The following is a 13,363-nucleotide window of genomic DNA, read 5'->3' as shown; positions in this document are numbered from 1 at the left end:
AGCAGAAGAGGACACACTGTGGATCGTGTCCTCCGGTCCTTCTTGGTCACAGATCAAACCATTTGCCTTAAGGGCAGAGACATTTGAAGAAGGTTCGTATCTTGGCCTCTTGAAGGTACGTGTAGTATATGCCTCTTGGAGAGGAGGAGGATCCTCGAATGAGGGGTCCTCCTCATTCCATGTCCATGCAGCCGTGGACATCTAATTCCTGAACCCTGATTAGAAGTCTAGTAGCACACGTTTAATGAAAGCTAAACAATTGATAATAATGTCAGCTCCTCCAGGGTTCGTGCACTGTGGGCTCCAGGCAGGTATTTGAGATAAACCACTTTTATCTTTTCCAAATACTGGGTTTAGCCCTGAATTGTACATTAATCTTATTGAAATCTGATCCTTCTCAATGCTGCTGCCTCCACAGACCTTTACTAATTAAAACTGTAAGGTTTGATTGGCGCGATGGCTCAGGCCTGTAATCCCAGCCGCTCTGGAGGCTGAGTCAGGAGGTTCGAGAGTTCAAAGTCAGCCTCAGCAATCCAGAGGCGTTAAGCAACTCAGCGAAACCCTGTCTCTAAATAAAATACATAATAGGGCTGGGGATGTGGCTCAGTGGTTGAGTGCCCCTGAGTTCAATCCCCAGTGTCAAAAAAAAGAAACAAAACAAAACAAAAACTATAAAGTTGACAAGGGTCTTCTGTTAGTGAACATGGAAAACCCAAACGCTGTAATAGGTGCTGACAATACAGCAGGGAACAAGCTGGAAGATGCCTGCAAGTGGCTTTATGGACTAAAGTATTAGACAATGTGATGTGTTATGCAGAGGACCTAGTGAGGGAGGGTGAAAGGGAGAACATGCAACCCAGGCCCTAATCTAATCAAAGGGTTAACCAGATTTAACTAAGGGTACTTTATGCTACTTTGTATCTTCCACAGGTCCTATTATAATCCCTGGATAGTATAAAGCACACAGGTACTTTATCTGGTCATTGCTTTACATTATTCTGATTAAACTGTACACTTAATGTTTATAGACATTTTATTGCATGTAAATTAGACCTCAATAAAGTTGATAAGACAGATCTGTGAAAATAATGTGTGTCCATTCACTACTTGAACAAACACCGTGACTGCGCAGAGGAGGTATTGTAATCCCATTTTACAGATAAGGAAGCAGTAGTCTTGTCCATTTGAACTGTTATAACAAAATAGACTAGGTGACTTATAAACAATAAAAATCTAATTCTAGAGACTGGGGAGTCCCAAGGTCAAGGCATGGAGATTCAGTGTTGGGTCAAGGCTTACGCCTCATAAACAGCCAGTCTTCTCACTTTAACTTCACATGGTGGAATTAACTCCTTCTGGCCTCCTTTAAAGGGCACTACTTCTTGTCAGGCAAGATGGCACACACTTGTAACCCAATTTGTAATTCCAGCAGCTCTAGAGGCTGAGGCAGGAGGATCCCAAGTTGAAAGCCAGCCTGAGCAACTTAGTAAGGCCCTAAGCAACTCAGGAAGACCCTGTCACCAAATAAAATACAAAAAAGGACTGAGGATAAGGCTCAGTGATTAAGTACCTCTGGGTTCACTCCCTGGTATCCCCTCCACACACACACACACCAAAAAGATTCAACGATTCATGAGGTCTTCACCCTCATGACCTAATCACCTCCCTAAGCCCCCATGTCTTAAATCATCATCTTTGGAGGTATTATTTCAACATATAGACTTAGGGGTAACAAACATTCAAATCACATCAAAGGTTAATAGCAAATAAGTGGCAAAGATAGAATCCACATGTAGGACTGCCTGCCTGACTATAGAGTTGGGGCTTGTAATCAGTCACTGGGCAGGTCCAGAGTTGGCAGAAGGGTGACTTTATGTTAAGTAGGAAAAAAATGCTAAATGATTTCTGTGGGAACGATAGCCAGTGTCTCTTTGCAGGGTTCTTTCTGCCCAGGGGAATCCAAGCCACCCTAAAACTAACAATCTCAGATAATTAATTAGCAACAAAACACAAACCCACAGAAATATATTTACTTAATGTAAAGCCCCTGAGAGATCTAGTCCCCATGGGTTCTGGAACAAGACAAAGGGAAAATGGCTCTGGTAGTTTATTTAAGGAGTATACCAAAGACCGGGATAAGGTTTCAAGAGCTGAGTCTTTGTTGGGGATATCTTGCAGTCAGCAGGTGGATTGACATCTTGGCAGGTCACACCCATCTCAGGTGCTGTGTGGGCCACAGCAGAGTGGGATAGAGATTCACATTGTCCCTTGGCAGTTGACCAGAGGAAATGTCCACTGGTTATTCCCAGACACCAGATGTCTCTTTCTACGAGGCTTCCATCTGTGGTGACCCACATGCAATCCATGAATGGCTCGTAACAAAATGATAACCTGTTTCAGCAATTTGTTTAGAAAAAGTGCCACCATCCTCCAGGCACATTCAGCTTTTGATGGGGTGAACTTAGTAAATTAAGAGGTTGGGCTAGATTTCAATCTCTACTTGCTTCTTCAGGTGACCATTCTATTCTTGTATACAACTATAGGCATTATCCTAGTCTAGGGAATTCTTAAATTTATGTGCACACCAAGCATTGTCATTAGAACAAGAGTTACCTATATAAATATACATGTTTTGTATTAATACATTCACAGGTGCTTAAAACAGTCCATAGTTTATAATAGCTTTTATTATTTGTTTTTAATAGATATTCATTCAGTTACTATTATTGCATTACTATTAAGTGGAAATTTGTGAAGTTTTTTAATGTAAAAGAGGGTTTTGAGTATGTTGCCCTTTGGAACAGACAAGACAGAACCATACCTGGATTAAGTTTTATGGGGTCACTAGAAAAGTAAAGCACTAAGGTGGTAAATGAAAAAAAAAAAGTTTTTTGGGATTGGGAAGGATTAACAATACCATTTTAAAACCAGGGAGTACAGATGGAATGGATGCTCTGGTGTGTCTCCTTTCAGGACTGAGATACTACCTAAGTTGCTGGGAGTATGACAACTGACAGTTCTTAGCTGAATCATTCTCCAGCAACTATCCTCAGCCAAACTAAGCCACTTTATCTGAGTTGCCAATCTTCGCTGGGGGCAACCCACCTCCTAAGACCAGTTAGAGGGGTAGAAGCGCTTAGCTCCTTTTTCTTAAGGCAGCACTCTTTATACAGGTTATTTCAACCCGCATCACCAAACAGTTTCTTCTGCCTACTTCTGCTTCCTTCAGCCCTCTCAGGTTTTGTTTTTGAGAGTACCAGGAAATAAAAAATTATGCATGCAAATATCAATATCTGTTTCCTAAGGGATTTAATCCAGAAGCAGTTCTAGAAAAAGGCTCTGTAGTTGCTTAGCATGTGTAAGGTCCTGAGTTTGATCCACAGTGTGCACACACACCTGCAAACAAATACACAGGGTTTAAACTGGAATTTTGAAGCCAGATTACCTGCCAGCCGCTGGTATGTGAACTCCAGAACCCCATCACTGGTGGTCGAGGAGCACTGACAGCTCCTGGCATGCTGTGGAAATTGTTCAAACTTTCATCAGTGGCAAACTGAATTGTGGTGCTGTGGGAGGGTTTGCAGCAGATGAAGGATCTCAGGGATTTGGGGAAATAGTAATTGTAACAGCTTTGGAATGTGATAGTCATTTGGGAAGGGTGTGATTAATTCATTAAAGATAATGAAAGACTGAGGGTGATTAATTGCCAATATAAGATCAAATATGAAAGCCAGAGGTCCTATTTAGTAGCATATAAAATGATTCACATATCCTGCAGCCAGAGGGTAAAGAAATCTGAGCCAAATTGTGTTTGGAAACACAATTATATGAGTGACAGCGCCCCAGAGAAGGTTAAATTCTCAAACCCAGCAAATCTGGTACACCAAGGTCAAGACCTGATTGAGGAAAAAAAACTAGGATATTGAGACTTGAAAGGAGGCTATTTGAATTGATGGACTTGACAATCTCAAATGTCCAGATTCTCCTGACTTCTGTACACCTATAGAAGCAGCCCATCAACCCTGTTACATACAGGCTGGTGCTCCTCTTTTAGGGATGTGTGTGGACATTTGATGATAAGGAGGCTTTCACCTTGTACAACACACATTTCCCCTCACCTCCCATTGGTTTACCTTCTTCTCCATTCTTCCACCACTGAAGGGGAGGGAATTATCCACAGTGTGAATAGCTGGAGGTAGGGTCATGGGGACAACCTTAGAGTCTAGAGTCAGCCTGCCACAGAATGCATGGAAGATTCTTCATGAGCATCTGACAGAGGAGGAAAATGCTAAATTTGATTCATGGATGATCCAGTTGGTATGTGGGTGCAAGGCAAAAATGGGCAGTTGCTATACTACAGCCTAACTCAGGACTGCACTGAGGGAATATCCTCTTAATGGCAAAGCATCAGGCAGAAGTGATGGCAGATAGAGACTCATAGGAGGTGGTTGAGTAGCTTGGCCTGTTCATCAGGGATGTGATAGGGAAAGGATGGGAAGAATGGCAATGAAGGTGTTTGGAGAAGAGGTGTGTGGACCAAGGCAGTGAGAATGAGGTCTGAACATCTTTATAACTGCATTAATGCCCAGCAGAGAGCATTCCTGGTGGGGGAGGCACTAATCAGCCAATCAAATAAAATGATTTCTGTTGTTCTCAGCCAGTCAGCCTCTGCCCTCAGCTGTCCTCATGTTGGCACAATAAACTTCTGAACAGAGTAGCCATGGTGGCAGAGACAGAGGCTATACATGAGTCTAAAAGCATGGGTGTTCTAGTTACTGCAGTGTACAACCTGCTCTGTACAGAAACCAAAGATCAGCACTCCTCTGGTCCCATGCCCATTCCTCAAGGATATCGATCAACCTTTCCCCACAAATAAAGAAAGTATCACTTGTTTATCCCAGGAATAAAATTCTGCTCTCTAGATTATTCTAAAAATCCTTACTCCCTAAAGTAATGTTTCTTAAAGGATGGTTTAGGGCTATTGCATCAGGACTACTTGAGAGGTTTGTCCAGTCCTCGTCTGGACCTGCAGAATCAAAATCTCTTTTAAGTTTTCTGTTTGGGAATATGTATTTGTGGAACATGGAGGTTTTTGGTTAGTAGCTGCTATGGTTTAAATGTTATTGTTCCCTCCAACACTCATGTTGGAAACTATTACCAGTGTAATCAGTCCCAAATATAGAAATTTAATCCCTAGTAATCCCAGGATTAATGCTGCAGTGAAAAAGGCTTCTGGGAGTGGTTTCTGCTCTCTTGTGTGCTTGCCCTACCACCTTCCACCATGTGATAACTCACCAAGAAGATCCTCCCCAGAGGCTGGCACCTCGATCTTGGACTTTCTGACTTTCAGAACCGTGAGCTAAAATACCTAGTCTTGTTATTTTGTTATTGCAGCAGCACAAAACAGAATAAGGAAATGACCTTTTACTACACTACTCAATATTCTAAACTTCTCCTAGAAACTAATTCAGTTGTGATGAGATGAGGAGTGAAAATATATATTAGGAGCATCAAAATTGAAGTCACTTTGCCATATCAGTAGGACAGATCCACTATTCAGTTTCCAATATCAAATCACATTTACACTGTCTCAAACAAACCTGGCAGTATACTGTAGGTGACAGAATGAAAAGCATATGGTTTAGATAAGAAGGAGAAATGCCTACATAATAAAACATCGGAACTGAAAAGCCTCACAGGTGTCCCAGTCCCTTTCTTTCACAGCAAACTGAGGGTCAGTTTCACACAACTTTGCTGCTGAGCCAGATCTCCTGAGCCTGGAGCACCAGACAGGGTCTAATGAAATGTCACCATGAGTAACGTCATAAGGGCTCTAAGAACTTGAAGAGGGCCCATAGTGGACTGTGTGAGTGAGTGGGAGGCAGGTCCTTGAGGACCTGTGAGGAGATGAGACTCTCAGGGGCAGGATAGAGACTCATGGGCACGAGGGGCAGTGCAGAAGGGTGGTACCCAAGTTCCAAGTTCAGGAATGTCAAGAACATCAGCACCTTGTATATGTCTAGCACTTCACAAAGCTCTGACATATAAATATTATCACACTACAGCACTTTTCATCCTTTGGGATTCTTAGGCATAAGGTACCTGGGGGACATGACTAAGAAGGACACTGAGAGCCAGTGAAGGATTGGAGACAGCCCAGCAGAAGGGCATCATGTCCAGAGGGTGTTATGGAGTGAGCTAGGGTTGGGGCAGGGAAGAGGAGAGTTGTAACCAGTACATGAGGCCCTGCAGCTAGAGAGGCAGAGGAGGGAGGCAGGCCCTGTGGTTTGGGACATCTTCATATGTGGCATGGCCACTTGTGATAGAGGGGTAGGGGACTGTGGGGAAAGCCCACAGGGGCAGGCAGCACTCAGTTGGGATACAGGACAAGGCCCCAGTCCTGGCAGAAATCAAGGCCACAGTTCAGTTCTAGCAACTGGGCAACATTCTTTGGTCACATGCCCAGGTGCCCCAGGGTCCTTCAAAGACCATGGAGCTGCCTCCAAGCAAGCATATGCAGTGGTGATTTGAGTCCTGACTTGAGAGATTCATCAATAGAGTGAGGGAAAAAATCAAGAGAGGGAGGTAGGCCTCAATATCAGACTGAGAACTTTGCCTTTTATATTGTAGGCAACAGGGAGCCACTATAAGGTATGTTCACAGGGAGTGTCATTCTTATAGCTAGGATGACACCATGTCTGAGGTTTCCCCCACAAACCTTATTGTTGACTTATCACTCTTCTTTTGGTAGAAAAATGGGCAATTTGTTGGGCACACTGATATTGCTGGACTCAGAAGTAGTGCAGCTAGCTATTGAGACATGGAGGGACCCAGAGTCAAGGTGTGCAGGGAGCCCAGCAGGATAGGTGGGAGAAGCAGGGGAAGAAGCCAGGACCATGCAAATTGGACTGCAGAAACATTTTCTAAATGTTGGGGATAGAAGTGGAGAGAAGGGGATGAGAAATCTCAAATCTCAAATGTACATTTAAATATGTAGTTGTAGTATTTTTATGTGTGTCGCTTTCCTTGACTAAACACTCAGAATCACTGCAGGTGAACTGGGCTGCACAAAATAATCACACAAGAGATAGAGATACGTTTTTCTTTGGGGTCCTGTGTGGGCTCCTCTGACTTAAGGGTCCACAGAAAGAGAGAGTGAGCACATGCTGAACTCTTTTATTGAGGAGAAGCCATTCAAATGAGGGAAGGTATCAGGTTTCAGGGGGTTGAGTCTAGCTTCATGATTTTTGCTGTCAGCAGGTTGACTGACATCTAGGAAGGCCACGCCCAAAGCACGGGCAAGACAAGGGGACACACAAAGGGCATTTCCATGGAACATTCTATCCCAAACAGGGCAATGGGTAGAATTACAAAGGAATAGGTGAGTTTAGCTCTATCCATGGGGTAACACACCTACATGTGAAGACACGCCTTCAAACTTCTTAGACTGGGGCAATGTCCAGGTTACGAGATGTAGTGACCAATCAAAGCCTCTCCGCTCCAGGATGAAAGTCATGAATCATTCAGAGCGGCTCCCCACATATGTGTGTGGTGGACTTATTCCTTTAATACTTGCTGACTAGATTGTGTGTATATGTAAAATAAACTAAAATTGGCTTCAATATGATTAATGATATTTTCTTTCCACTCGAAATAGGCTTCTGTATGAAACATGCAAAATTTTTTCTTTAGAAGAGATACAAAAAAGAAATATCAAATGTTTTGAGAGTTCATGTTGATAATTGATTTTCTTAGCTTACTTTCAAGGTGCTTTTTAAAAAAATTTTATGAGAAAGTTTCCAAGTCCCTCTTGGTGATTATTATTAACTCTGATTCTTCTTGGTCCTAGACTGGTTTAAAAAGGAAATACATACTTCAGAGATAGAGGAATCTAAATGTACAAGTTTTAACTCTGGCTCACAGACAAAAATTTGCAAAAGGTCTGGATCCAGTTTAGTAATCTATATCATTTCAGAGAGATATAGGTGCTAAAGGGGCAGATTACGTAGCAATTAGCCCTTAACACCCACAAAGTGGCTACCGCAAAAGCAGCAGCACAACTGTTAGGAGGTCCTGTACCTCAAAGCTCAAATCTAATTCTGTCTCTTGGGATAAGTATTATTATTATTATTATTATTATTATTATTATTTTGCAATGCTGGGGATTGAACCCAGGGCCTCATGCATGTTAGGAAAGTACTCTACCACTGAGCTATATCCCCAGCCCCAAATTCTTGCTTTGTATTTTCTTTACAAAGTGAAGGTGGCGCTTTATAGTCTCTCTGTGAGGATTAAATGAAATGCAGTTGTAAGCACAGCTCAGACTGAACTTTCACTCATGTTAGCACAATGGTACCATCCAAATCCCTCCAAAGGGTGTGGATACTACTCAGGCCTGAAGACAGGGAATCAGAAATTAAGAAAACTTCAGCTCTCTCAGTCAAAATGAGCCTGTTGTGCTAGAAGTGGCCATTTTAAATCTTTTTTACCCCCCATGTCTTATACATGTACTTAGGGTAATGATGTCTAACTCATTCCACCATCATTCCTCCCTTTTGCCTCCTCCTTTCCCCTCCCTCCCCTTTGCCCAAAGTTCTTTCATTCCTCCCATGACCCCCCCAGCCCCCCAATCGCCATTATGTGTCAGCATCCTCATGTCAAAGAAAACATTCCGCCTTTGGTTTTGGGGGTTGGCTTGCTTCACTTAGCATTACATTCTCCAACTTCATCCATTTACCTGCAATGCCATGATTTTATTCTCTTTTAATGCTGAATAATGTTCCATTGTGTATATATACCAAAGTTTCCCTATTCATTCATCTATTGAAGGGCATCTAGGTTGGTTCCATAATTTAGTTATTGTGAATTGTGCTGCTATAAACATTGATGCCATTTAAAACTTTTTGAGAGAGCTGGGGCCTCACCAACAACTTCCAGAGTAGTTTCATTCTGCCATCTAGTGGACACAAAGGGCAAACTCAGATTTGGAGCAAAATTGTTTTTGTCGTGATCTCATACATCTGTAATTTACCAAAAAAGTATTTCCTGATTAGTACATGTTGAACTTTCTACCAAGTCCACTTATTAATAGACTCCACTTTTTAAGGAAAACAACCATCCATTATCCTAAACACTAAGCGCAAAACTAATTTTTCTAAGACATTTGTATTTACAAACTATGAATTTCAAAGATTGTCTGAGGAGGGAGGAGAGAATGCTCTGGAGTAGTCATCATCACAAACCTTCCCACTGCCATTATCCATCTATACAGAGCACTCTTCACATTTATTGGACACATAGATCAGAGTAGCCAGAGTCTCTGAGGGCGATGTCTTCCTGAAAACACTGGGTGAAATCATTGAGAGAATAAAAGCAATCCATTAAAATTAAAAATTAAAAATGTTAGCATGACCAAGATGAATATTTGTTAAGGCCTATTGCTTGAATTAGTTGTTTTGCTGGTGTATTTCCTTTGTTTTGATTTCTAAGAGCACCCCTGGGTGTCCATTAGGATTTCCATTTTGTGTAGGATGAAGACATTCACAGCTAAATCCCCCTGGAAAGGTAATAATCGCAGCATGCTCAAAGTGGCTAGTGATCTCCTGAGGCTATTTGTTACTCTTTTACCATTAACAATAATACTAGCAGATGATATTTATTGAGCTTCTATGATGTGGCAAACACTTGTTCTTGTACATTTTATTAATCTTTCCATTAATTCTCCAAAATAGACATAGTTGCTTTTGCTTTAGAAATAAAAATGGATGCCTGTGACTCTCCTTGAGCAAATCTCAACTGTGCCCAGTGCCTGGTGGTGAATAATCATTGTCTGGTCAGCTAACTCTTGGGAGTCAGTTTCCTTTCTTGAAAAATGAGAATATTTTAAACTGGAGGATATTCGCTAAGGCTTTATTGATTCTAAGAATTCCTCTGCCAGATGAGAGGATATTGTCCTTTTGTTCAAGTAGCCCAGGATACAATGGAAGTGACAGAGCTAAGTGCACATAGAGTGGGGTGAAGTTTCTGTGAAGGGACAACATGGCAGGCATCTGTGGGACTTTCTGCCACCTCCCAATGAACACTTTCTCCACTCTGTCCTGTCCTGTCTCTGTTCTTCCTTTCCTTTGCCCTTGCCATTCCCCTCTTGCTTTTCTTCCTTCCTTCCTTCCTTCCTTCCTTCCTTCCTTCCTTCCTTTCTTTCGTTCTTTCTTTTTTTCTTTCTTTCTTTCTTTCTTTCTTTCTTTCTTTCTTTCTTTCTTTCTTTCTTTCTTTCTTTCTTTCTCCTTCTGTCTGATCCTAAAATGGTGCTTTGCTAACCTTGGATTATATAACATGTTAGCAGGTCATAAAATTGATTCAGTGATCTGGAACATCATTTAAAAAATGAAATAACAGAATGCAAACCATTAAAAGGCATCACTCATGCTGAAGACAATACTGTGTAAGACTTGTTTTAATACAGGCATAACTTATTTCAGAATTGTGTGTGTGCATGCTGGGGACTGAATCCAGGTCCTCCAGCATGCTAAGCACATGCTCTACCACTGAGCTACACCCCAACCCCATTTTATTGTGCTTTGACTTACTGCACTTTGTAGGTAACTGCATTTTTAAAACAAATTTAAGGTCTGTGGCACAGGGCATCTAGCAAGTCTGTTGAAACCAGTTTTCCAACAGCATGTGCTCACTTCATGTCTCTGTGTCAGATTTTGGCAACTTTTGCATTATTTCAAGTTTTAAAATTTTTATTGTAGTTGTTATGGTGATCTGTGATTGTTGATCTTTGAGGTTATTACTCTGTTTTTGGCACCAAGAACTGTGCCTATGTATGATAAACCTTGTGAGTGTTGTGATTGCTCTACCAACCAGTCGTTTCCCTGGCTCTCTCCCTCTCCTTGGGACTCTCCATTCCCTGAGACAGTAATATTGAAATTAGGCCAACCAACCCAGCAATGTGCCTCTAAGTGTTCAACTGAATGAAAGAGAGGCACATCTCTCACCTCAAATCAAAATCCAAAAATGATTAGGCCTAGTGAGGAAGGCATGTAGACCAAAGAGAAGAGTGGATCCAAACTAGGCCTCTTGCACTAAAGCCAAATTATGAATGTAACAAAAAATTCTTGAAGGAAGTCAAAGTGCTCCTCCAGTGAACACATGAAGGATATACAGTGAAACCGTTTTATTGCTGATTCAGAGAAACCTGGAGCATTTGGATAGATGATCAAATCAGCCACAATGTTCCAAAACCTAATTAGCTAAATTAGCCAAAGCCTAATCCAGAGCAAGATCCTCCCTAATCCCCCTTCAAATGAATGAAAGTTGAGAGAAGTGAGAAGCTGCAGAAGAAAAATTTGAAGTTTAGAGTTTGGCTTATGAAGTTTAAGGAAAGAAGCCATCTACATGACGTGACGTGACATGACAGCAGTGCAAGATGAAGCAGCAGGAACAGATGGAGGAACAGCAAGTCACCCAGAAGTTGAGCCAAGAGCATTGGCAAAGGTGGCTCTGGTAAGCAACACATTTTCAGTGTAGATGAAGCAGTCTTATGCTGGAAAAAGAGGCCATCTAGGAAATTCATAGCTACAGAGTAGAAGTCAATGCCTGGCTTCAAAGCTTCAAAGGACAGACTGACTCTAGTTAGGTGCTAATGTAGATGGTGACTTGAAGCTGAAGCCAATGCTCATTCACCATTCTGAAATCCCAGAGACCTTAAGAATTAGTTCAGTGGCACATATATGTAATCCCAGTGACTCAGGAAGCTGAAGCAGGAGGATTTCAAGTTCAAGCCCAGCCTCAGCAACTGAGACCCTAGCAATTTAGTGAGACCCTGTCTCAAAATTAAAAATAAAAAGGGCTGGGAATTTGGATCAGTGATTGAGCACCCCTGGGTTTGAACCCCAGTACAAAAAAAAATTACACTAAACCTATTCAGCCTGTGCTCTAGAAATGGAATAATAAAGGTTGATGGCACATGTCTTTACAAGATGGTTTACTTAGTATTTTAAACCAATTGTTGAGATCTGTATGTAGCTCAGAAAAAAAGATTCATTTTAAAATATTACTACTCTCTGACTGTTGTGGCATGTTCAAAGCCAGCCTCAGTAACTTCCCAAAGCCCTAAGTAACTGAAGAGACCCTGTTTCTAAATAAAATATAGGAGATGTGGCTCAGTGGTTAAGCAATCCCTGGTACCCCCCCCCCCAAAAAAAAAAATTACTGTTCATTGACAATGTACCTGTGCATCTCAAAGTTCTGGAGATTAATGTTTTCATGCCTGCTAACTCAACATCAATTCTGCAGCTTCAATTGCTGATTCAATCTGAGAGAAGTAAGTCAAGCTGCTTTTGGAGTATTAGGTGGAATTTCTAGAGGGTTTCTAGGAGGCACTGCCTGGCTGTATCCCATGTTCCTCATATGGTTCTTCTGACCTTCTCTGGGGAGGGTCTGGCCCCAGATGTAGCTTGGGGTGGGGTTTCCTCTGATCAAAAGGAAGGAAGCCTCCACTGCCTCACTGCCTGCTCAGGTAACTGTTCCCCCACCACCAGTTGCAGGATCCTTCTGCTCTGTTCCTGTTTGCCCAGAATGTCTCCCTCTGCAGTCCTGCTCACCTTTCATGGCCTGCTCAAAGCCCTTCCCTTGATTCTCATCTGAATAGAAAGTGTCTTGCACTTTCACTCCTAGAGATATTACTTTGCTGACCCTAAGCCTGAGGCTGCCCTTTATGCAGATGCTCAGATCCCTGACCTGACATCTGAGCAGTATGGGGACAGAGACCACTTATATTTAGAATGGAGATAGAGAGCAGGAATGTAGAATCCAGCTGCAGAACTTGGCCAAGTGACTATACTATCTTGTCTGTTTCCCCATCCATAATTGGGGTTAAGACCCCTATCAGGTTGTTGTGAGGATTAAATTTTGAGAAACACCTAACATCCACCAGGCACATGGCAGCTGTTCAGTATTTGGTAGTGGATGCTGTTCCCCACAGTGTCTAACAGGCCCAGGATATTAACAGGTGTGCATAGATGCCAGAGATTATCTAATCAAGTCATGTAGACAGAGGCAGGATGCACCTGCGTGTTCCTCTGATTTTCTCTCATAATTTCTACACCAGGGATGGGATGAAGTGGTGTTCTACCACTGAACAACATCCCCAAGTCTTTAATTTTTTTTTTTTTTTTTAATTTTGAGACAGGGTCTCACTAAGTTGCTGAGACTGACCTTGAATTGTTGTGATACTCCTGTCTCAACCTCCAGAGCACACTGGGATTACAGATGTGTGCTACTGTGTCCAGTCAGAAATGAACATTAATTAGACGCAAGAAAAGGAAGCAAAGAAAGAGGGATGGTAAGAAAGTTGTCA

Source organism: Urocitellus parryii, chromosome 2 (assembly GCF_045843805.1).
Source record: "Urocitellus parryii isolate mUroPar1 chromosome 2, mUroPar1.hap1, whole genome shotgun sequence".
Taxonomy (NCBI): domain Eukaryota; kingdom Metazoa; phylum Chordata; class Mammalia; order Rodentia; family Sciuridae; genus Urocitellus; species Urocitellus parryii.
This window is presented reverse-complemented; position numbering follows the sequence as displayed.